The sequence below is a fragment of the Pan troglodytes genome, chromosome 21 (genome assembly GCF_028858775.2).
Source record: "Pan troglodytes isolate AG18354 chromosome 21, NHGRI_mPanTro3-v2.0_pri, whole genome shotgun sequence".
Taxonomy (NCBI): domain Eukaryota; kingdom Metazoa; phylum Chordata; class Mammalia; order Primates; family Hominidae; genus Pan; species Pan troglodytes.
This window is the reverse complement of record NC_072419.2, coordinates 25,287,636-25,313,737: the sequence shown is the minus strand read 5'-3', so window position 1 is coordinate 25,313,737 and position 26,102 is coordinate 25,287,636. Positions and strand designations below refer to the sequence as shown.

At 42.0% G+C, this 26,102-nt stretch overlaps 2 long non-coding RNA genes and 1 pseudogene across 2 annotated transcripts; 2 read left to right on the top strand and 1 right to left on the bottom strand.

Annotated features, from left to right (window-relative positions):
• Nucleotides 1-738: 738 nt before the first annotated feature.
• Nucleotides 739-2,765, bottom strand: LOC107969963 (uncharacterized). The gene is made up of 2 exons (XR_001712140.2): nt 2,707-2,765; nt 739-2,277 (listed from the first exon to the last, which is right to left on the bottom strand). It is a non-coding gene; the product is annotated as an uncharacterized LOC107969963 (long non-coding RNA).
• A 31-nt stretch (nt 2,766-2,796) lies between these two features.
• LOC100608543 (uncharacterized) lies at nt 2,797-8,832 on the top strand. Its single transcript, XR_129309.6, has 3 exons — nt 2,797-3,149; nt 7,093-7,228; nt 7,905-8,832. It is a non-coding gene; the product is annotated as an uncharacterized LOC100608543 (long non-coding RNA).
• A 4,483-nt stretch (nt 8,833-13,315) lies between these two features.
• On the top strand, nt 13,316-14,903 carry LOC107969896 (putative elongation factor 1-alpha-like 3; annotated as a pseudogene).
• Nucleotides 14,904-26,102: the final 11,199 nt, after the last annotated feature.

Below are 26,102 nucleotides of genomic sequence, written 5' to 3'. Positions count from 1 at the left end.
ATATTTAACTCTTACAGCCCTTCCCAAAATGTCCCTAATGCTTTAAAGATGTCTTGGTTACGAATTGCCACAATAATGCTACACAACAAACCTCCCCGGAACTTAGTGGCTTAAAACAATAAGCATTTATTTAGCTCATGAGTTAATGTGTCAGCAATTTAGGCTGGGTTCAGCTGGGTGACTCTTCTGGTCTCCTCTGGGCCCACTTAAATCTGGCAGTTATCTGACTTATCATCAGCTGTGGCAATAGTGGTGCTTGGACCATGTGACACTCATTCTCCCCAGGCTAACCAAGGCACACTGTCATCATGAAAGCAGAAATATGAGCAAACAATCCCAACTCCCCAGTGCTCTTCAAACCTTTGCTTGCACCTATTGGCCAAAGAACATCACATGGGAAATCCTAGTGTCATAGTGAGAGGCCACTACCAGGCTACATGGCAAAGCGTAGGTGTAAAGAGTCGGGACCAATAATGCAATTAATTGACCACACCCACAGGACAGTGTCAAGCCCTGGAAACCTTTCTTTCTTTCAAAAAAAAAAAAAAAATCACCGAACTGTACCAAACTCACGTGCGAATACATTTTTTACATCCCAGTAACTCATTTGAGACTTTTAAACATGTAGAACAAAGATCATGCCCTCCCTTCCTTCCCAGATGGCATCACTGCAGGAATCTGGCCCATATAAAAGCATTCCTATTTTAGGACAAAACTAAACAAAGGCCCAAAGACATATGAATATCTAAAATTGAAAAAGTTTATTTATCTTTGAATATATGACAAGTATGCTCAACTGGCAACATTTTTTTTAATTAGGTAAAATGTACAAGGTGTATCTTCCCACAAATTAATGAAATTGATTTTGAACAAACAAAATTGACACACAGATACATTTTCTAAGTGATGCACTTTTCCAACGATGTCAGCATTACTCAAAACATTTTTTAGAATATAAACATATAATTGATTTTATAATTGCTGTCAGAAACAAAGGCACATTCTTTTACTGTCCCAGAACATTCAAGATCCTTTCCATTTATTACAAGTACCAAAAGCAGCCACAACTCAAATGGCTCAAGCAGTTAAAGGAATTATTCTTTCCCATAAAAGCGGTCCTGAGGTAGGGCTAGAGTGGCTGAACTTCTGCTATGATAAGTATTGAGGGGTTTCCCAGGACACAGGATCAATGCTAAAACTGGCAAAATCCCAATGGACTGATCCCTTCAATGGATGACAGGACCCTCTATGGCTGAAAGACTCTACAGTTCTTAGTTCTTAGCTGTGACAGGACAGAGAACCGACATGTCCCACCTGCAGCCACACCCATCCCCTTATTATTACTAGATCTTATCAAAAGCTGACTTGAAGAGGAAAAAAGGCCAAAAGACTTCTTCTCTTCACCTAACCGGCCGATGCCCTCCTTTTGGTTTTATGGTTCCAACCTGACAGCTACTCTGGGCTACAAAGAGCTCCTTCTTGACAGATGACTGCCAGCTGCAGGCTAGATCAGACTGGTCTCTGGAGATTGCACAGATCGTGAACTTGTGCCCTATGTTTCACCTTTTTGCATTTACAGCCTAATTATAATACATTTAAATGTTAAATCTTCACCCCAGAGTGAACACAGGTCATCCGCTTTTGGATATTCTTCATATATAAGCCCAGTGCGTGTCTCTAACGAGTTTCCTCCATGAATTTTCATAGGCTTCTCCTGTATGCTACAGAATACGTATATCCTACCTCTCCACCTAGCATAAATACCTACCTTTTCTCCTTCAAAGTATGCTTTATGGCCTCAGGTAGAGGCCTGCTTCCTGCCTGCAAGTTATAACCTCTTAGAAATAAAGTTATATTTTGTTTATTTTGATTCTTTTCAGTCGACACATGCAAACAGGAACAAGTTGGCTACTTGAGGGTTGGTTCCTTGTGCATCTCAGTGAGTCTTGAAAAACCCCAGATCCGTCCTTCCTTCCTGCCGCATGTCATCCTAAGGCCAGTGTCTGTCAGGGAGGCAAGGCAGCAGCAGTACTTTTGGGAAACATCCAGAATAACATTAAAAAGCCCCTTCTTCCCCACACGTGTCTTTTTATCCAGAGGGTCTGTTTTCCACAAGTTCTTCAGTGATTTCTCCCCAGTCTCATTGGCTGGGATTGGCTTTCATGCCTCTTAACAGGATTGGCCATGGTTCATCAAGGGTCAACTTGAAAGCTGAACCCTGCCAGCTTTCCCTGAATCTCCTGACTATGGTGGAGGAGTGTGGATCCTGGAACTAAACTGAGGTGATAGGGAGGAAAAGAGAGAAATCAACAGTAAACGCTGCACATCCTCTGTCTGGTAAATGTGCATCACTGATTGTATCCATTCTAGATTCAACCAGAGAGACGGAAGCATTAAGAATGACATAGAATATGGAATTTGCTATAGGGATTTGAGCTTCTACATTTGCGGGAAGGAGCGAGTTGAACACTTAGGAACAGCTGTTGCTTCCGTGTCTGGTGGGGGGCCTGAGAGTGGCAGGACGAGCAGCCTGGCCCAGAAGTGGAAGAAACTGAAAGTGGAGTCCTGAGAGCTGAATCTGCCGCAGGCCCGCGGGCCGCCCGGGACTTAGGAAAGTTAGAGGGGCTCCACGCCCACAAGGTAAGCCAGCAGACGAGGACAATTCAATTCCCCGGGCTGCGACAGTCCCCAATGTCGGGCACCTACCTTTCAAGCCTACGTGACGATTACGCTGCGTCACTTCCGCCTCACGAAGCCCGCATCAGGTCACGTGGCCTGTGCTAACCCCGGAAACCTACAGGCAAGGGAATTCTGGGAAACGTAGTTCCCGCTTAGCTGGGTTGACATGGTACAAAGCCACATTACCACGCTAAGTGTGGCTTTGATTTTTAGAAACCGCCTCATGCTAAGTCTAGGGAATACAGTGGTTGAATGGGGTGAGCGCTGACCTTTAGCTATTCTGGAGGAACATGTCACTTTCACTTATTTTCTTTCATGTTTTCCCACCCAGTGCTATGGACTCTGATCGCCCAACCAGAGCAAACCCAGAAGGACAACTCTCCAAGCCTTTCAATCACTCCCACTAACCCGTAGTGTGGACACACTATTGTGAGGCCTACTAAGGATGTACTGCTGATGACCTTTTGAAGGTAAGTCAGATGCAGTTAATCCTAAGAGCTTGGTTATCCCCCTGCATCTTACTGAACACAGTAAATCAAAAGCGCTGTGCCCTTGAGACAAATATGATAAATTCCCTCTGCAGTTTTGAAATGTTTATCAATGCTAAACAAGGTAGGGGGATGTGGGGAGCATGAAAACAAAAGGACAAGGTCTGACAGACACATGGGAGAGATGTCTGTTTCAGAGGCTTAGTTCAAGTGGTTATTGTATTTAGGCTATTTAATTTAAAGGTGGTTACTGTATTTACATACACATCAGAGAAGTCCAAAATTTTAAAGTAAAGATCAGTTTGCAAAGATCTTGTCAAATTATTCGTTTTAAAATGAGGACCCTTATAACAACACAGGTACTTGAAAATATTTTGCTAATGAAAGAAGCTGGACACAAAAGATTACACCATGTACAATTTCATTTATATGAAGTTCTAAAACAGGCAAAACTAATCTATGGTGGGAAAAAATCAGAATAGAGTTCACCTTGGGAGTTGGGGGTAGACTTAACTGGAAAGGGGCCTAAGGACACCTTCAGGGATAATGAGTGTATGCATTTGTCAAAATTCACCATAGGGGTGAAGAGTACTGATGTCTGCCACTTATTTGAAAAGCATCAAAAAATAAGATGGATTGATGGATGTATACAAGCATAGATAGACATATACATAAAACAAATACAGCAGAATATTAATTGCAGAATCTATGTGGCGAGTATATAGTTCAGCCCAGGTTTGAGTCATAGAAAGATGGATGTCATAGATAGATAGTCATAGATAGATACCAAAATACTGATTGGGGAAGAGACAGTAAAGAAGTCATGGGAAAAGGATACAAAAAAAGAGAGAAAAGTGGCCGGGTGCAGTGGCTCACGCCTGTAATCCCAGCACTTTGGAAGGCCAAGGTGGGCGGATCAGGAGGTCAGGAGAACGAGACCATCCTGGCTAACACGGTGAAACCCCGTCTCCACTAAAAAAAAAAAAAAAAATACAAAAAATTAGCGGGGCATGGTGGCGGGCACCTGTGGTCCCAGCTACTTGGGAGGCTGAGGCAGGAGAATGGCGTGAACCTGGGAGGCGGAGCTTGCAGTGAGCCACGATCAGGCCACTGCACTCCAGCCTGGGTGACAGAGCGAGACTCCGTCTCAAAAAAAAAAAAGAGAGAGAAAAGTTACTGTCAGTTAATAGGAAGATATCAACAGACAGTCCAGACATTCAGAATATTTAATGCGATTCACTCTAATCTTTAAATTATATGATAGACAATCAACCTGATGAGCTCCATTTCTCTCATAGTTACTAGGTGCTTGCTATGTGACTACCCTAAGCCAAGCACTTTTGCAAGCATTGTCCACAGCACGCTAAGAATCTTCCTCTACTTATTCTACTCTTAATAGCCCTATATTTGTCCATTATAACATAATGTGCTGCATAACAGACCACCACAAAACTCAGTGGTGATCTGAGTGGCTCACAATAGTAAACAATTATTTCTTGCTTACATGTTTTCAGAGTAGCTAGTGGTTGGCCCATGTAGGCTGAGCTCAGCTGGTCCATCCTTCTTGGACCCACAGACTCCCTGGGGCATGTTCTTCTCATGATGATGACTGCAACACAAGAGGGCAAGACATCCTACACAAGCACATTTCAAGATTTTGCTCACATCATCTCTGCTAAAATTCCATTATCCAAAGCAAGGAACACAACTGGTCCAAATAAGCACAGGCCTCCAAATATCCATATCTAAAAATGGAGTGTTCGCCTCAAGCTCCTTATTTATCACTGCAAGAGATTCTGGGGCTGGCAGCTAGTGACATGAGCTGGAATCCTCTTCCTGAAATTACTGTCTTCTTGGATGGGCTCTCCACATCTTCCACCATGAAGTAAAAACAATTCTTGTGGGTGTAAGGAGACCAATTCAAGTGGACTATTTTGTTTTGCCTCTTTCAGCTTCCCCCAAGGTAGAATCCCAAGGGGACAATTACAAACATCTGGCCAAGAGAAGGAATACAGGCCACTTATTTTTCTGCTTTAGGAGAAGTCAATTAGAGTTTCCATTTCCTCAGTTAAATGTCACCTTTTTACAACATCCTGGAGGGAGAGTTGGCAGCCCTGTCATTAGGGGGAAAAATTCTTTCAGGGAAAGGCTTATTGTCTAAAAAGATACAGAAGGGTCCAGAGATGAAAGGACCTTCTCAGGCTGTCTGAATTTGCCAGAGTTCTCGGTTTCTATTTTGAGCTGAACATTTGGCTTCCCTGGTATCCTCAAGTGAGCTTTTTCAGCTCAGCCTCCCTGCATCACTTTTCTACCATTTGCAAAAAAAGGATAATAAGACTTGCTGCTGGGTAATGCATATAAAATGCTCTAAGGAGCTCGGAGGGAAGGTAGCCTTCTCAAGGGGAAAGCTGTCAGCATGTTTTATCCTGATCTCCAGATATTTTCAGTGTCTGGTACCCCTCATTAGAGCATCTGGTCCTTTCTCAGAGAAGTTAGATGAAAGCCAAAATAAATGGAGCAGAGAGGATCCCTTCTCCTGCCTCTGCTGCAAAGGAGATATGTCAAGTTGAGTGATGAACGATTACTCTTCTTCGCTTGCTAACACTTTGTACCCTATTTTCAAATTAAGGAGCACATTGTTGGTGCACCCAAAAGGTTAAACACTCCCACTTCTTTGCTGTAGTCACTAATTGGTGCTTTATCACAATTTCTGTGGAGGGAACATCTTGTCTGCAGAATCCTTCCTCCACGGAGCTGGATGAGATTTTGAGAGCATCTCAAGTTTCTCAAGTTAGATCATGAATCACTCTTCTGCTTGTAAGGAGGTATTGCACCTAAAAAGGCCCCGTCTGTTATTAATAATTGTCTGCAGCTTATTTTGAACTGTATCAAAAAATAAGATGGATTGATGCATTTTTTTAAATTCTTTTTAAAAATTATTCGGAAAATTCTTCCTTTTTCAATTATAGGGGGACTTATTTTCTCTCTCTCTCTCTGTCTCTCTCTCTCAGTATTTTACTTATCTATAGAACAAGAACTTCTGCCCTTTTCAAAATATTGGGAGACAAGGAGGTGGGCATCTGGAATTCTCATAATGCTGCCAGTGGGAGTACGACACGGTTCCACTTTGGAAAACGGTTTTTAGTATCTAAAATTGCTAAGCATCTTTTGTGCATATATCTCTATAAGTGGAACCTCTGGGTTCTAAAGGATAGTTCTAGGGATATGCCTAACAGAAATACCTGCATATTTTCACAAAAGACACATATAAGAATGTTTTAATCAGTCAAATCTAGAAACTAGACATGGTTTCTAGATGTATTCACAGAGCATTCCACTCTACTGTTGATGCAGTTTACCTGTCAACAGTAGAATGGGTAAATTGCAATGTATTCACAGAGTGGAATACTATACAGCAACGAGAATTAACTGGTCACATCTACACACAACATGGGTGAACCTCACAATCATCATTTTGAGCAAAAGAAGTCAGACACAAAAAGAACCCATACAGCTTCTAGGGGGCTGGTAATGCCTCAATTGTTATTCCGGGTGCTGGTTACACAAGTGTCTTCCATTTGTGAAAATGTGCTGAGTTGTCTGCTCATGTTGAGTGCTCTCCTCTGTGTATTTTCCTTCAACAAGAAGTTAACACAATATGCATATAGAAAAATTTCCCCGAAAGTCAAAATAGAAAGTATTTGGAAAAAACTTCCACCTAATTTTTTCATCCTTTCACTCCTCACTCCTTCCCTGGAAAGGGCAGGGCTGTAGCTGACTGGTGAAGAGGTGGGAGAAGGAGCCATACTCACACACAGCCTGATGGCCCCTTTTCTCCCTGTTCCTGAGCCCTTCCCTGATCCCTCTGTCTTGACTGCCATAATCTGGAAGGTGAGAAGCAACAACTTTCCTTTTTTCTGGCCAGGCCAGTGGACCTGCTCTGCAGACCCAGGCTCCTCTCCCATGGAGCATCCCAAGTCTGTCCTTATGGGAAGAAGCAGGAGCCCTGTCTGGCTGTACCCCAAGCTGCTTTCTCTGGACCAATGCTGTCAGCGATAGAGGTATCATTTTGATGTTTAATTCCCATTGCTTGTATCTGTTTCTCAACTGATTCTAAAGATGGAAGGCAAAGAAGTACAATTAATTGTAAGCCCTTAAACCTCAAAAGCTTCTTGTTTAGCAGTTAAGAAATGCAGGCAAGAGTAAATGTATTGCTTTTATTTTATAGAACATTTAAGACCAAAGATTCTGAGCTCCTACAGCTGGGGTTTTAGGGGATGATGACTGCCTCCTAGGAACAAGACCAACTGAATAATTAGAAAAGCAGAATTAATTAATCTCCTTTCTATAATATTTCCCTGTATTAACTAAAGAAGCTGTTTTTATTTGTCTATTTTAATTTGTATTTGTATAAATTTACAGGGTACAAGTGTAATTTTGTTACATGCATAGACTGCATAGTGGTGAAGTCAGGGTTGTCGGTGTACCCATCACTCAAATAACATACATTGTACCCACCAAGTAATCTCTAATGTTATGGGTGCCCCCTTAGATGGGGATTTAGAGTGACTGGATGCAATGTCAGAGGTTATCTCTGTGCTGAGTTAGACATCACAGTCGCCAATTGCTATAGAAGGGGAAGATAGAGCAAATCCTTCCATGAAGAAATAGAATCCAGCTCTTCTCTATCTCTTCAATTTAGGCCTAGACGTGTGACTTGCATTTTTTTTCATGTAGCAAACAAGCCAAACAGCAGCTTGAAAAATGCTTTCTACTTGGACATACCCTCTTGCTACAGGGAACCCTTCCACCATCATGTGAAGAAGCCTGGTCTAGCCTGCTGGAGGATGAGAGATCACATGGAATGAGGCCACAATCGTTCCAGCCAAAGCCCCAGTAATAGAATTAAGATCATCCAAGACCATGGCATCCCGCCTGAGAAGTTCAGATAAGAAGGGCCACCTGAACAACCAACAGAATCTTAAAAAGTAAAAAATGAGTGTTACCACTATGCATCTATTAGAATGGCAGAAATCGAAGACACTGACAACAACAAATGCTGGTGAGGATGTGGAGCAACAGGAACTCTCACTCACTGAAGATGGAAATGCAAAATAGTGCAGCTACTTTGGAAAACAGCTACTTTGGCTGTTTCTTACAACACTAAATATGCTATTATTATATGATCCAGAAGTTTTGCTCCTTAGCACTTACCCAAAAAAGTTGAAAACTTATGTACACACAAAAACCTGCACATGGATATTCACAGCAGTTTTTGATATGGTTTGGCTCTGTGTCCCCACAGAAATCTCATCTTGTATTTGTATAAATTTATGGTGTACAAGTGTAATTTTGTTAGCATGCATAGACATGCATAGACTGCATAGCTCCCATAATTCCCACATGTTGTGGGAGGGACCAGGTGGGAGGTGATTGAATCATAGGGGCAGGTCTTTCCTGTCTTGTTCTTGTGATAGTGAGTGGGTCTCACAAGATCTGATGGTTTTAAATAACAGGAATTTATCTGCACAAGCTCTTTTATTTTGCCTGCTGCCATCCACATAAGATGTGACTTGCTCCTCCTTGCCTTCTACCATGATTGTGAGGCCTCCCCAGCCATGTGGAACTGTAAATCCAATTAAATCTCTTTCTTTTGTAAATTGCCCAGTCTTGGATATGTCTTTATCAGCAGAGTAAATATGGACTAATACAGTAAATTGGTACCAGTAGAGTGGGATGTTGCTGAAAATATCATCAAAAATGTGGAAGTAACTTTGGAACTGGGTAACAGGCAGAGGATGGAACAGTTTGGAGGGCTCAGAAGAAGACAGAAAAATGTGGGAAAGTTTGGAACTTCCTAGAGACCTGTTGAATGGCTTTGACAAAAATGCTGATGGTGATATGAATGAACAATAAGGTGAATGAACAATAAGGACCAGGCTGAGGTGGTCTCAGAGGGAGATGAGGAACTTGTTGGGAAATGGAGAAAAGATGACTCTTGTTATGCTTTAGAAAAGAGACTGGCAGCATTTTGCCCCTGCCCTAGAGACTTGTGGAACTTTAAACTTGAGAGAGATGATTTAGGGTATCTGGCGGAGGAAATTTCTAAGCAGTAATGCATTCGTGAGGTGACTCGGGTGCTGTTAAAGGCACTCAGTTTCAAAAGGGAAACAGAACATAAAAGTTGGGGAAATTTGCAGTCTGGCAATGCAATAGAAGATAAAATCCCATTTTCTGAAGAGAAATTCAAGCCAGCTGCAGAAATTTACCTAATAACGAGGAGCCAAATGTTAATCCCCAAGACAATGGAGAAAATGTCTCCAGGGCATGTCAGAGGTCTTCACAGCAGCCTCTTCCATCAAAGGCCCAGAGGCCTAGGGGGAAAAAATGGTTTCCAAAGGCCCAGGGTTCCCATTCTGTGTGCAGCCTAGGGACTTGGTGCCCTACCTCTCAGCTGCTCCAGCCATGGCTTCAGAGGGTGCAAGCCCCAAGCCTTGGCAGCTTCCACATGGTGTTGAACCTGGGAGTGCACAGAAGTCAAGGATTGAGGTTTGGGAACCTCCACCTAGGTTTCAGAGGATGTATGGAAATGCCTGGATGTCCAGTCAGGAGTCTGCTGCAGAGTGGGGCACCCATGGGAACCCCTGCTAGGCCAGTGTGGAAGGGAAATGTGGGGCCCCCACACAGAGTCCCCACCGGGGCACTGCCTAGTGGAACTGTGAGAAGAAGGCCACCATCCTCCAGATTCCAGAATGGTAGATCCACCAACAACTTGCACCGTGCACCTGGAAAAGCTGCAGACACTCAACGCCAGCCCATGAAAGCAACCACGAGGGAGGCTGTACCCTGTGGTACAGGAGCAAAGCTACCCAAAACCATGGGAACCCACCTCTTACATCAGCATGACCTAGATGTGAGAGATGGAGTCAAAGGAGATCATTTTGGAACTTTAAGATTTGACTGCCTTGCTGGATTTCGGACTTGCATGGGGCCTGTAACCCCTTTGTTTTGGCCAATTTCTCCCATTTGGAATGACTGTATTTACCCAATGGCTGTACCCCCACTGTATCTAGGAAGTAACTAACTTGCTTTTGATTTTACAGACTCATAGGTGAAAGGGACTTGCCTTGTCTCACGGAAGATGTTGGACTGTGGACTTTTGAGTTAATGATGAAATGAGTTGAGACTTTGGGGGACTGTTGGGAAGGCATGATTGGTTTTGAAATGTGAAGATATGAGATTGGGAGGGGCCAGGGGTGGAATGATATGGTTTGGCTCTGTGTCCCCACCCAAATCTCATCTTGTAGCTCCCATAATTCTCACATGTGGGAGGGACCTGGTAGGAGATGACTGAATCATGGGGATGGGTCTTTCCTATGCTGTTCTCATGATAGTGAATGGGTCTCATGAGATCTGATGATTTTAAAAAACGGGAGTTTCTCTGTACAAGCTCTTTTGTTTTGCCTGCCACCATTCACGTAAGATGTGACTTGCTCCTCCTGCCTTCCACCATGATTGTGAACCCTCCCCAGCCATGTGGAACTGTAAGTCCAATTAAACCTTTCTTTTGTAAATTGCCCAGTCTTGGGTATGTCTTTATCAGCAACATGAAAATGGGCTAATACAGCTTTATTCATAATTGCGAAAACTGGAAGCAACCAAGATGTCCTTCAGTTTGTGGATAAATCATGGTACATCCAGATAACGGAATATTCAATGCTTAAAAAAAAGTGAGCTATCGAGCCATAGAAGAAACTTAGCTGCATATTACTAAGTGAAATAAGCCAGTCTGAAAAGGCTACATACTGTAGGATACCAAATATATGATATTCTAGAAAAGGCAAAATTGGAGGACAGTAAAATGATCAGTGGTAATCAGTGGTTATCAGGGGTTAGGAGGAGGGAAGGATAAATAGGCAGAGCAGAGGATTTTTAGGGCAGTGAACCAATCTACATGATACTGTAATGCTGAACACAAGTCATCGTACATTTGCCCCAACCACATAGAATATAGGACACCAAGAGTGAACGCTATGGTAAACTGTAGATTTTGGTTGATCTTGGTGTATCAATGTAGGTTTATCAATCGTAACAAATGTATCACTCTGGTGTTGGATGTTAGTCAGGGAAACTGCATATGTGTGGGGGCAGAGGATGTGTAAGAGCTCTTTTTACTTTCTGCACTATTTTTCCATGAACTTAAAACTTCTCTAAAAAGTACAGTCCATTTTAAAAAATGTATGTCATTCTAAGCCACTGACTTTTGGAGTGGTTCATTACATAGCAGAAGCTAACTGATACACTGGGTCAAACCTTGGGTGGGGAGGAGAATCAAAGGGAAATTGGGTCTCTGTCACTTCAGAATTCAGATACACAAATGAGAAAACATCCAATAAAATAACCATCATGGAATCCAGAAATAAGTTATATCCACACCTATAGTTTGGCATATTAGTTAGAACCAGACAACAAGCCAAGTCTAATATTTTACAAGGACACACTTCACCAGCCCCATTGCATGCTGTTTTAATTCCTTCGTGATTGTTAGGGAAGGGAATTACTTCTACTGAGGCCTGGCAACAAAATTCCTATTTCTAGAATCTTCAAAATTGGATTACAATAGAGTGAATGCAATTCCTACATTTACTTTTAAAGAGGCAGAGGGGATGAGATGTTTCAGCCTGAGCAGTTCAGTAGGTGCTTGTCTTCCTCTCACCACCTGATCTAGTACAGTCCCATGCCATCTGCACTAAAGAGGGGAGAAAAGGCAATACTGAAACGGCAGATTATCCAGAATCATTTATTTGGTTCTTTGGAATGCGTGAGCTCACCACCGCTCTGCTGCCTCCCCTTCACCCACCTTGCTCTCGGTCTTCTTCTCACACACCAGTGAGCACAAATTGGGCCCAGTCTCTTATTAAAAGTCTCTGACACTGATAACAAGGATTTCTCTGGATGTCAAGGATCATGTGCTGAGAACATTGCCTTGGAAGGTAAGACAAGAAAAATTCCCTGTAGATGAAAAACCGAAGTTGAGGGTCCTGAGGTCAGATTCCAGCCCCCAGCAAGTTGGGCCCTGATGGGCATGCAGGCTGAAATCCTTATCTAGCTCTGCAGCAGACTCTGGGAGTCAGAGATGAGGGGGAACAGAGCACAGCTTATTAACAGAGGGAGCTGGCAACGGCTTCAAATCAGCACAATATCCTGAATTGTTAAGAATTCCATCAAGGCTGTTAATTAGCTACTAACCATAAGCCTCTTGTCTTTGAATATGCTTCCTAATCCAACATGAAAATGACCCTAAATTACAGACTGATCCTGAAGTTGAACTGCTATACCTGATTCACTTTATTCATAATCTCCTTCCTATTCGTAGGACAACCCAGGGAGATAAAGTGATTTACCCTGGACCAGTGGTGGGACAGCTGTGCCCACCATGTGCTCATGCCGCTGCAGACAGCACAGGAACAATTAGAGAAGCTGTATCTATACATTTTCAAACATTTCTCTGGTTTCAATGAAACAATATTTCAAGGGGTAGACTTCCTCAAATTCTCCATTTGTGACTATATGGGTCAACAAATGGGAGGTATTAGGCTGAAATAAGTGTGCTTTTCTTTAATAGTAAAAATAGTGACAGAGGAATAGAAAGGTGTGTTAATATTTTGCCCCACAACCCAAAATCACACTATGATATTGGAACTTTTTTTTAATTATATTGTTTCTTTTACCAACATCAATAACATGCTGGCAAACAGATGCTGGCAAGAACACAAAGCAACCTGAACTCTCCTATACTGCTGATGGGAGTGCAAAATGGCACAGGGCATTTTTTTCCACAGAGAGCCTATTGTTTAACATTTACAGCTCGGCAGCGGGGGTGTGTGTGATGTGTATATCAGGTAGAGTTCTTAGTTGCAGACAACAGACTCTAGTTTAAGCAGATCGACAAAGAGGCATTTAGAGAATTTGAGAAGGTGGCTGCTCAGATGGGAAAGGGTTCCTTCAAGTAAGCCTGGGTCTTGCATAAACTGAGGGCTGAGAGTGAGTGTTGCATCACCATTCACCTCTCCCTGTGGGAACTGGAGACCTGCAAGTGTTGTGTGATCATCACTGATGCCCCAGGACACTGAGTCTTTACCAGAAACATGATTACGGGAACATCTGGGGCTGTCTATCCTGTCCTGACTGTTGCCTCCATTGATGAATCTAAACCCGTTATCTCCAAGATGGGCAGACCCATGAGCACACCCTTCTGGCTCACACTGAGTGTGAAACAAATAATTGTTGGTGTTAAGAAAATGGATTCACTGAGCCACCTTAACACCAGAAGAGATATGAGGAATTTATTAAGGAAGTCAGCACCTACATTAAGAAATTGCCTACACCCCAGACACAGAAGCATTTGGGCCAGTTATCAGTGGGAATGGTGACAGAAGGCTGCACCAGGTGCTCACATGCCTTGGCTCAAGGAATGGAAAGTCACCCGTAAAAATGGCCATGCCTGTGGAACCATACTGCTGGAAGCTCTGGATTGCATTCTACCATCAACTTGTCCAACTAACAAGCCCTTTTGTCTGCCCTTCAAGGATGTCCACAATATTGGTGGTATCAATACTGCCCCTGTGGGCCAAATGGAGACTGGTGGTCTCAAGCCTAGCGTGGATACTGCACCTTTGCTCAAGTCAACATCACAACTGAAGTCTGCTGAAATGCACTATTAAGCTTTGAGTGGAGCTCTTCCTGGGGACACAGTGGGCTTCAATGTCAACAACATGTCTGTCAAATATGCTTATTGTGGCAACCTTGTTGGTGACAGCACAAATGACCCATCAATGGAAGCAGCTGGCTTCACTGCTCAGGTGATTACCCTGAACCATCAAGGCCAAATCAATACTGGCTGTGCCGCTGTGCTGGATTGTCACATGGCTCTTATTGCTTGCAAGTTTGCTGAGCTGATGGAGAAGATTGGTCACCATTCTGGTGAGAAGGTGGAAGATGAACCCAAATTCTTCAAATCGGGTGATGCCGCCATTGTTGATATGGTTCTGTGTGTAGAGAGCTTCTCTAACCGTTTTCTTCTGGGTCCCTTTGCTGTTGATGATGTGATACAGACAGTTGCTGTGGATGTCATTAAAGCAGTGGACAAGAAGCCTGCAGGAGCTGGCAAGGCCACCAAGTCTGCCCAGAAATCTCAGAAGGCCAAATGAATATTAGCCCTAATACATGCCACCCAAGTCTTGATCAGTGGTGGAAAAAGTCTCAGAACTGTTTGTTTCAAGTGGACATTTAAGTTAATAGTAAAAGACTGGTTAACAATAAATGCATCATAAAACATCCAGAAGGAAAGGAGAATGTTTTGTGGACCATTTGTTTTTTTGTGTGTGTGACAGTTTTTTGAAGTTATTAGTTTTTAAAATCGATACTTATTAATCAGAATCTATTTGACCAAACATTGCTCACAGGATTTTAAGACCCATGAAAACAATGTTTAATGAGAAAAAAAAGGTCCAGTGTGACAAAATTAACCTAAAATTACATTTGCATGTAGGAGGGAAAAATGTTTTTTAATGATTGTTTTCATTCATTGGGTGAAAGCAGAGGCATTGAGTTAGATTTAGGTGATCGCTCCTAAATCACTATCAGACCCCAGAGATCCAAGTGAGCACCCCCAGGAACAGGCTGGACATCAGGAGACAGTGGGCATTGTTGCCTGCCTAGCACCTCCTCCACTTTTTGCCACAGTGCCTATCTTCTCCTTTGGGGTGCTCCCTTCTCCCCACCCACATGGTCCTATCAATCAAGTTTCCTGCCCACTTACCCACCGAAGCCCTGGAAACATGTCCCAAGTCAGGCCAGTGCTCCCCAAGAAATCTGAATCTTGAGCCAAATGACAAAAAGACCAAAAAAAAAAAGTCAGCAAAAATAAAGTCGTTCCCATGGTAGTCCCCTCAAATGGCTGTCCATCAATCCCTGCTTCAGAGACTGCTCCCCACCCCCAGAGCTGCCCTGTTCCTGATGCTTTTGAGGTCTCATTGCAAAACTCCTCCACCAAGCCTGTGAGCTTTCTGACGCCCTTCTCATGGAAGGCTGTTCTGTTTAAGTTGGCTACAGTCTATTTCTGTTGTTTGCCACCAAAGATCACTAGCTGACATGCCAGTGCTGTAGTTGAGAGAGGCTTGCTTTTTTCCTATTGGGGCATGTTTTGGTTAATTCTTGCTCACCAGATCATGGGGTACGGTAGATCATTATAATAATGGCCCCTGATGAGTCCATGCCCATTTACAATGTTGCATTGCTCTCCCTCCCATCAAGACTTCACCCTTGGAGTTTATTTCTGTACCTCCTTGCATATGGGCTGGCTTTGTCTATTATTTTAACCAATAAAATATCATGGAAGTGATGTGTGTGGTTTCCTGAGTCTAGGCCTTAAGAGACCTTGCAGCTTCCATCTTCAACTTCTTGGAACCTGAGACTGCCATGCTGTGAGGAAGCCCATGCTGGCCTCCTGGATGATTAGTGGCCATTTAGAGAACTGAGGCATCCCGCCAACAGCCAGATGTGTGAGTGAGGGCATCTTGGACTCTGCAGCCCAGCTTAATCATAAGATGACAACAGTCATGTGTGTATACCCAGATGAGACCAGCAGAAAAACTACCAAGACTGCCAACCCACAGAAATGTGAGAAATAATTAATTGTTGTATTTTAAGCCACTAAGTTAGACAATCAATTGATGAGGAAAGAAATGGAGCACAGGACACAGCAGCTATGAAACACTGGTAGGAGTGGCAGCAGTGGCAGCAGCATCATGTGCAGGGCTGGGGTGTGTATATGCGTGTGCGGAGGGCAAACTGGAGTGGAAATGGACTCCAGCTGCAAGAAACAGTCAATATGTTAATGATGGAGGATGTCCAGGTTCTTGGCGTCTTGAACAAAGAATTGGACACAACGCACAAACAAAGCAAGGAAGGAATGAAGGGTTTTATTGAAAATGAAAGTACACTCCACAGTGTGGGAGCAGGCCTGAGCGTAGGAGCTCAAAGGCCCTGTTACAGAGTTTTTGTGAGTTTAACTACCCTCTACTTGGGGCACACCCTATGTAAATGAAGAGGATGAAGTAAAGTTACAAAGTCATATACGGCGTATGCCTTTTAGTTATTTCTGTGGTTTACAATAACTTAACTATAATTGTAATTGGTAACATATACTTAGACATTAGAATTTTAGAAATCCTATAAAATTTCAGAATATATATTAGTATTATTCACAAAAATGTAACCTAAAGAAGATTGAGCATCATTTTGGCAATCCCATGTACCTGAACATGTCAAATAATCCTGTTTACCTCTCTTATCTGGACATTTCGGGGGCCTTCTGAAGTATTTGAAAAGCCAGGTGCCAGGGAAGACAATTTTGAAACTGAAGTTTGATTTTGGGAATTACAGATTACCACAAGTTATTTATTTTGCCAAAATCACGACTCAGAAATTTTAAAGAAGCAAAAACCTTATAACCCTTTTGAATTTAGTCAACATGTTCACACAGAGAACCTCTTCTGTAAGATTAATTTTCACAATTTTTCCACCACTTTTTTGAACCTTCAGCTTTCCTTATCTAACTTAAAACAATCCTTTAACCCTCAGCAAAAGTTTACATTTCCATGCCTTCATATACCCTTTTACTAAAAAAAAAGAAACACACATTTTACTGTTCTTACACACCTTACAGACAATAAATTAAAGAACATGAAACTTCCTGAAGTTGACACTCATGCAATAGTTTAGTAAAAGGAGGTCCCTAATCTTAGGAAATACACATTAAGGTATTTAGGGGTGAGTAACCATGAGATGTGTAAATTACTGTCAAGTATGAAGGTAATTTATCCTTGAATGGGTTCAGGAAAAAATGTATATATGCAAAGGGGGTGGAAAGAAATAATAAATGTAGGAAAATGTCAGCAATAGGCAAATCTGAATAAAGTACACAGGATATATTTTGTACTATTCTTGAAACTTTTCTGCAAGTTTGAAATTGTTTTCAAATAAAAAGCTTTAAAGTAATCTTTTAAGTCATTTATCATAGCAGTTTGTAATCCTACATTCCTGGATATCCAGAGATTTTTCTCCATATTTTTACTCTCTTCCATATTGTTGACCCCAAAATGCCAAAATACAGTCTGTTATTCTTGTTAATAAGGACTGATTTTCAGAGTGGTGAGTTTGCTAAAATGGGTGATCATCATCTTGGGGAAAGAGGGGCATCTGAAGCAGCCTGTGTAAGGAAATTGACCCCACTCTAGGTGGAGCCAAATGGGTGCCGGAGTTGGGGGGATCAATGATTATGCGCAGGGTCGTCACTCTCCAATCAAAGCACAGCCACTGCTTGGCTCCCTCTGGGATCCACCTCTGGGCAGGGAGGGCTTCCTCTTTCCATGTCCTCATGCAGAAGCAGCCCTCTTCAGGAAGTAGTAAGAAATGTGAGGAGAACATTATTTGCCGTCAGTTATCCACGAGGTATTTCTGTTTCCTTGTTCAGCAGCAACACTTGCATCAATGTGTGCCAGAAAGAAAACCAAAAACTGAATAGAGTTGCGTGGCCAGGGAGTCCCAGCAGGCCCCTCTCATGGTCTCTCACTCCTGATCTGCCCTCAGCCCACAGCTAGTGAAACACATTTCTGGAGTCAAGGGTTTGGAGAGAACACAGCCATAGCGAGCACAGTCGTCCACTTCCAGCCCCCTACTTCCCTCCACTGTGACAGCATCAGTGAAGCAGTTGGTATCTCGCTGTTCCTGTTCACACGAATTATTGTCTTGAAGTCTCACAGCAAACCATTGAGGGAGGCATAGCCGCCGTACAAATATGAGAGATGCAGAGGTCAAATGGCTTGAAAGGGTCAGGCCTCTAATAACTTGCACAGGACGGAAGCCAGACCTGGTTCTGGTAATGCTGAGCTCTGGGGCATAAAGTTTCCCACTTCACATACCGAGCAACCCCCACCAACAATTTCCTTGGGTTCCACCCCATTTATTATACCACAGAGAAGGCAAAGCCTATCCCTGTGCTTGGCCCAGAAAAGGAAGACAAGACCCCTAGACCAAATCCCATTTTCTCTGGAATACCACCAAAAATGGTGCAGGGTCTGGAGTGCTGGCATTGCCCTCAGATACTGCTCCAATGTAACTGAATAACCTGTTAATGGACAATAAGACTACAATGAAAAAGACTTGCAAGGTCTTGAATGGGGCATTATGTCTGGGTACTAGGCCTTCCTTGAGATTCTCAGAACACTCTGCTTCTCCAGGTTTGTTCTCTAGGTACACCTTGATATAAGCTGTCTGGTGTTGCCTGGACATCTCCCACATGTCCCAGACCACCAACCAAGCTTCCCTGGAAACTCTCCTCAGCTATCCCTTCCACCAAAGGCTTGGGAATTCTTGCTGGATCATCTCAGGAGACCTTGTTGCCACCTGTACATAAGCACTCTCCACATTGTTGTGGCTGTGTGTCTGTCTGTCCATCCATTTTCTCAGCAGACTGTAAATCCTTTCATCAGGGCTCAGTGACATTTGTCCGTATGTGTCCAGAAACTAGCACAGTCGCCAACATAGACTGTTGAATAAATGAATGAATGAACAAACAAATTAGTGAGCCCCAGGATTCTTAGTTTTGAACCATGGCCCAGTCACTTTCTTTGATCTTGAGCAAGTCAGTTGCCTTCTAGGTGGCTTCATCTGTGCAGTGGTGAAGAATCTTCTCTGGAACACATCTGTTCCAGAAAAAAAGTAACATCTGCTAGAGCATTTTCAAATGCAAGATACCGTTCCCATGTGCATTATCCTTATGGCTTTAAGGAAGAAGGGCATGATCGAAGAGCTTTATAAGGTGGAAGGCACAATGTAAAATCTAGTACACCTGTGGTTCTCAGCCTCAGCTGATCATCAGAGCCACCTACGAAATTTCACTGGCTTTGGATGCAGCCTGGGCACCAGGATTTTCAAAACTTCCCCAGGTGGCTGTAATATGCAGCTTAGATTGAGACCACTGGTAGACTCAGACATGTGATGCTTGCCACTCTCCTATTCGGAATAGACTAAAGCAGTGGCTCTCAAAATTTAGGCACATTACTATTAGCTGGAGGCTTGTTAAAACCTAGATTTCTGGAAAGAAGGGGCAAAGCAAGATGGCCAAATAGAAGTCTCCAGCAATCGTTCCCCCACCTGTTTGAAATGCTTGTTCCCCAGTACCATAAAGAAATAGCACTTGAACATAAATTTAAGTTACTCATCAAGGCCATTTTTACTTTCTGCAGAAAGGGTACACTCACCAGCAGTTTTGCCACGAGAGTACACCGAACAAAGGAGATAGCGTTATTTATAATCTGATGCATCCACCCTACTGCTGTGTCTGGTTTTCATTGGCTGGAACGGGACCTCACAGTCTGTATTTGTCCCGATTGGCTGGCAACTTAGAACTTTTTAAAAAGAGGCAAAGGCAGAGGAGAACAAAGGAAGGAGGAAGTAACTTGTGGAATGCTGAGAAAGGTAAAAACACCTTCAAATAAGGAAGAGGAACAGGCTATGAGCTAATGCTTGCTTGGATCAGAATAAGCATGCCAGCATATTTAGGCTAAATTGTGGGAGCTAAGAACATAAAGTACATTGATTTATTTATCACAGCTAGCAGATATTTAAGAATGTTAGCACAGGTCTTTGAATAAATTTTGCTTCTAAGAGAAGTTACTATTTATTCCTAATTAAATGGGGAGGAAAGTCTTTGAAGAGGACCCTCTACTTTACTTTTTATAATTCCCCCTCTTTTTATTTCATAATTCCTCTTCAAACTTGTTTAATATGTTTTAACTTAATTGCTTGGCTTGACCTCCTAAGAGAAGTAATTTTTCGGCTAGCAGATATTTAAAAATGTTAGCACAGGTCTTTGAATAAATTTTGCTTCTAAGATAAGTCACTATTTATTACTAGTTAAATGGGGAGGAAAGTCTTGGAAGAGGAACCGCTACTTTACTTTTTACACACCCAACAGAGGAACACCAAATTGAACAACTATCTACACAAAAAGACATCTTCATAAAAACCAAAAATCAGGTAAATGATCACAATACCTGGTTTAAACATCATATTAAGGAAAGAGGCACCAAAGAGGGTAGGAAAGACAGCCTTGAGTTGCCTTTATCACCCCTCCTCTATCCCCTGGCAGTAGCCACATGGTGCGGAGAGAGAATCTGTGCACTTAGAGGAGGGAGAGTGCAGTGATTATGGCACTTTGCATTGAAACTCAGTGCTGCCCTGTCACAGTGCAAAGCAACACTGGGCAGAAATCAGCTGACATTTATGGAGACAGCTTTTAGACCAGCCCTAGCCAGAGGAGAATCGCCCATCCCAGCGGTTGGAACCTGAGTTCCAGCAAGCCTCGCTACTGTGGACTAAATTGCTCCGGGTTCTAAATAAACTTGAAAGGCAGTCTGAGCCACAAGGACTGTAATTCCTGGGCAAGTCTTGATGCTGTGCTGGGCTTGGAGTCAGTGGACTTGGTGTGCACATGACTTAGGGAGGCAACAGCTGAGGGAGTATTTGCATGTCCTCCCTCAACCCCAGGCAGAGAAGCTAACTCCAGGAGAGATTACTTCTCTCTGCTTGAGGAGAGGAGAGGGGAGAGTGAGGAGGACTTTGTCTTGCAATGTGGACACCAGCTCAGCCACAGTAGATAAGGCAATAGGCATTCCAGGCCCTAGCTCCCAGATGACATTTCTAGACACAGCCCAGACCTTAAAGACCTTCAAGGGAAGGACCCAGTCTTGACAAGATTTATGACCTGCTGACTAAAGAGCCCTTGGACCCTGAATAATTGGCAGTGGTAGCCAGGCAGTACTCGCCACAGGCCTTGGGTGAGACTCAGAGCCATACTGGCTTCAGGTGTCAATCAGCATATTGCCAACTGTGGTGGCTGTGAGGAAAGCCTATTTCAGCTTGAGAAAAGGAGGGAAGAGCAAAGGGGAGTTTTTCTTGCAGCTCCACCACAGTGGAGTAGAGAACCAAGTAGGCTCCTGGGCCTGCTGATTCTAGGCCTTTGCCCTTAGGCAGAATTTCTGGACCTGCCCTGGGCCAGAGGGGAGCCCACTGCCCTGAAAGGAGAGTCTCAGGACTGACAGCATTCACCACACACTGACTGGAGAGCCCTTGGGTCTTGAGTGACCATCAGCAATAGCCAGACACTATTTACCACGGGCCTGTGGTAATGGTGGCCATAAGAGGAGACTCCTCTGCTTGAGGAAAGAAAAGAGAAAGGTGGGAAGGACTTTGTCTTGGGCTTTGGTGCCAGCTCAGCCACAGTAGAATAGAGCACCAGGTAGATTCCTAAGGTTCCCAACTCTAGGCCCTGGCTCCCAGACAGCATCTCTGCTGGTCCCAGGCTTGGGGAACTCATTGCTCTGAAGTGAGGGACACAGGCCTGGCTGGATTTGCCACCTGCTGATTGAGGAGTCCTTGGGGCCCTAAGTGAACATTGGTAGTAACCAGGCAGTGGTCACAGCAGGCGTTGGGCAAGACCCAGTGCTGTGCTGGCTTTGAGTCTGACCCAGTGTAGACCCTGTTGTGGTGGTCACGGCGGTGCTTGTGTCATCCCACCCCCAGCTCCAGGCAGCTCAGCACAGGGAGAGAGACTCCATTTGTTTAGGGGAAAGTAAAAAAAAAGAACAAAAGTCTCTGCCTGATAATCCAAAGAATTCTCCTGGATCTTACCCAAGACAATCAAGGCAGTACTTCTATAAGTCTGCAGGAGCCACAGCACTACTGAGTTTGGGGTGCCGCTAAAGCAGATATGGTTGCAGTGACCGAAGACTTAGATCGCAACACCCAAGCCCCTTTGAATACTTGGAAAGCCTTCTCAAAAAGAAAGGGTAAAAGCAAGCCCAGACCACAAAAACTATGATCAATACCTAACTCTTTAATGCTTAGCCACCAACAAACATCCACAAGCATCAAGACCATCCAGGAAAACATGACCTCACCAAATGAAAATAAATAAGGCACGAACAATTAATCCTGGAGATACAGAGATATGTGACCTTTCAAATAATTCAAACAGCTGTTCTGAGGAAGCTCAATGAAATCCAAGATAACACAGAAGAGGAATTCAGAATCCCATCAGATAAATTGAACAAAGAGATTGAAATAATTAAAAAGAATTAAGCAGAAATTCTGGGGCTGAAAAATGCAATGGACATACTGAAGAATGCATCAAAGCCACTTTCTCTCTCTCTCTCTCTCTCTCTCTCCCTCCCTCCCTTCCTCTCTCTTTCTCTTTTTTGAGACAGGGTCTTGCTCTGTCACCCAGGCTCTCTCTCTCTCTCTTTTGAGACAGGGTCTCTCTCTGTCACCCATGATTGTAGTGGTGCAATCATGGCTCACTGCAGCGTTGACCTCCTGGGCTCAAGTCATCCTCCCCACTCAGCCTCCTGAGTAGCTGAGACTACAGGTGTGCACCACAGTGGGCTAATTTTCTGTTGTTGTTTGTTTGTTTTGTAAAGACAGGGTTTTGCCTTGTTGCCCAGGCTGGTTTCAAACTCCTGGGCTCAAGCAATCCACTTGCCCCAGCCTCCCAAAGTGCTAGGATTACAGGCAGGAGCTGCCACACCCAGCCCAGAGTCTATAAACAGCAGAATTGATCAAGCGGAAGAAAGAATTAGTGAGCCTGATGACAGGCTATTTGAAGATACACAGGAGACAAACAGAAAGAATTTTTTTAAAATGAAGGCTGCCTACAAGATCTGGAAAATAGTCTCAAAAGGGCAAATCTAAGAGTTATTGACCTTAGAAAGGAAGTAGAGAGAGAGATTGGGGTAGAATGTTTATTCAAATGAATAATAATACAGAATTTTCCAAACCTAGAGAAAGATGCTAGTATTCAAGTACAAGAAGGTTATAGAACACCAAGCCGATTTAACCCAAAAAAGACTACCCAAAGACATTTAATAATCAGACTTCCAAAGGTCAAGGGTAAAGAAAGAATCCTAAAAGCAGCAAGAGAAATAAACAAATAATATACAGAAAAGCTCCAATATGTCTGGCAGCAGACTTCTCAGTGGAAACCTTACAGGCCAGGAGAGTGGCATGACATATTTAAAGGGCTGAAATAAAAAATTTCATTCTAGAATAGTATACCCAGTTAAGGTATCCTTCAAACATAGAGAAAAAATAAAGGCTCCCCAGACCAAAAAAAGAAAAGAAAAGAAAAAGCTGAGGGATTTCATCAACACCAGACATGTCCTACAAGAAATGCTAAAGGGAGTCTTCCAATCTGAAAGAAAAAAACATTAATGGCCAATAAGAACTCATCTAAAGGTAAAAGAAAAGAAAACAAACCAATAAAAAAACTCCCTGGTAATACTAAGTACACAGAAACACAGAATATTATAATATTGTAATTGTGGTATATAAACTACTCATATCTTGAGTAGAAAGGCTAAAACTGGTCCTATCAAAAATAACAACTTTTCAAGACATAAACAGTATAATAAGATATAAATAGAAACAACAAAAAGTTAAAAAGTGAGGGGATGAAGTTAAAGTGTAGAGATTTTATTAGTTTTCCCTTTGCTTGTTTGCTTTATGCAATCAGCATTAAGTTGTCATCAGTTTAAAATAATGTGTTATAAGATATTATTCGTAAGCCTCATGGTAACCTCAAATAAAAAAAAAATACAACAGATACACAAAAAAATAAAAATCAAGAAATTAAAACATCACCTGAGAAAATCACCTTGACTAAAAGGATGACTGGAAAGAAGGAAAGAAGAAAGAGAAGACCACAAAACAATCATAAAACAAATAGCAAAATAGAAGAAGTAAGTCCTTACTTATCAATAATAACATTGAATGTAAATGAACTAAATTATCCAATAAAAAGACATAGAGTAGCTGAATGGATTAAAAAACAAGATCCAACAATCTGTTGCCTACAAGAAACACACTTCAGCTATAGACACACATAGACTAAAAATAAAGGGATGGAAAAATGTATTCCATGCCGACGGAAACTTAAAAAGAGCAGGAGTAGCTGTTCTCATGTGAGACAAAATAGAGTTCAAGACCAAAACTATAAAAAAAGACAAAGAACGTTATTACATATTTATAAAGAGGTCAATTCAGCAAAAAGACATAACAATTCTAAATATATATGCACCCAACACTGAAGCACCCAGATATGTAAAGCAAATATTATTAGAGCTAAAGAGAAAGACAGATCCCAATGCATTAATAGCTGAAGACTTCAACACGCCACTCTCAGCATTGGACAGATCACCCAGACAGAAAATCTGCAAAGATAAATTGTACTTAATCTGCACTATAGACCAAATGGACCTAATAGATATTTACAGAACATTTCATCCAATGGCTGCAGAATGCACATTTTTCTCCTCAGCACATGGATCATTCTCAAGGATAAACCATATATTAGACCACAAAACAAGTATTAAAACATTCAAAAACATTGAAATTATATCAAATATCTTCTCTGGCCACAACGGAATAAAACTACAAATCAATAACAACAATAATTTTGGAAATCATATAAACACATAGAAATTAAACAATGTGCTCCTCAATGACCAGTGGGTCCAGAAAGAAATTAAGCACAAAATTTAAGAATTTCTTGAAACAAATGAGGATGGAAACGCAACATGCCAAAAACTATGGGATACAGTGAAAGCAGTACTAAGAGGAAAGTTTGTCGCAATAAGCATGTACATCAAAAAAGTAGAAAAACTTCAAATAAACAACCTAATGATGAATCTTAAATAAATAGAAAAGCAAGAGTAAACAAAATCCAAAATTAGAAGAAAGAAATCATAAAAATCAGAGCAGAAATAAATGAAATTTAAATTTAAAAAATACAAAAGATCAACAAAAGGAAAAGTTGATTTTTTGAAAAGATAAACAAAATCAACAAACCTTTAACCCAACTAAGAAAAAAGATAGAAGACTCAAATAAATAAAATCCGAGATGAAAAAGGAGACATTGCAACTGATACCACAGAAATTCAAAGGATTATTAGAGGATACTATGAACAACTATATATCAATAAATTGGAAAAACTGTAAGAAATGGATGAATTCCTAGACACGTACAACCTACCAAGATTGAACCATAAAGAAATCCAAAACCTGAACAGATAAATAACAAGTAATGAGATAAAAGCCATATTAAAAAGTATCTCAGCAAAGAAAAGCCTGGGACCCAATGACTTCACTACTGAATTTTACCAAACATTTAAAAAACTAATATCAATCCTACTCAAACTATTCCAAAAAATAGAGGAGGGAATACTTTCAGAATTATTCTGTGAGGCCAGTATTACCCTGATACCAAAACCAGACAAAGACATATCAAAAAAATTAAACAACAGGCCAATATTCACGATGAACACTAATGCAAAAATTCCTCAACCAAATACTAGCAAACCAAATTCAACAACACATTAAACAGATCATTCATCACGAGCAAGTGGGATTTATCCCAGGGATACAAGGATGGTTCAATATACACAAATCAATCAATGTAATACATCAAAGAAACAGAATGAAGGACAAAAAATTCATATGATCATTTCAGCATCATTTCAATTGATGCTAAAAAAAAAGCATTTGATAAAATTAAATATCCCTAAAAAAAACTGGGTATAGAAGGAACATATCTCAACATCATTGATCATCCAAGATATGCAAATCAAAGCTAAAATGAAATATCATCTCACCTAAGTTAATATGGTTTTTATCCAAAAGAAAGGCAGTTACAAATGCTGGCAAGGATGTGGAGAAAAGAGGACCCTCACACATTGTTGGTGGGAATATAAAGAGTATAATCAGTACAGAGAACAGTTTGGAGGTTCCTCAAAAAACTAAAAATAGAACTACCAC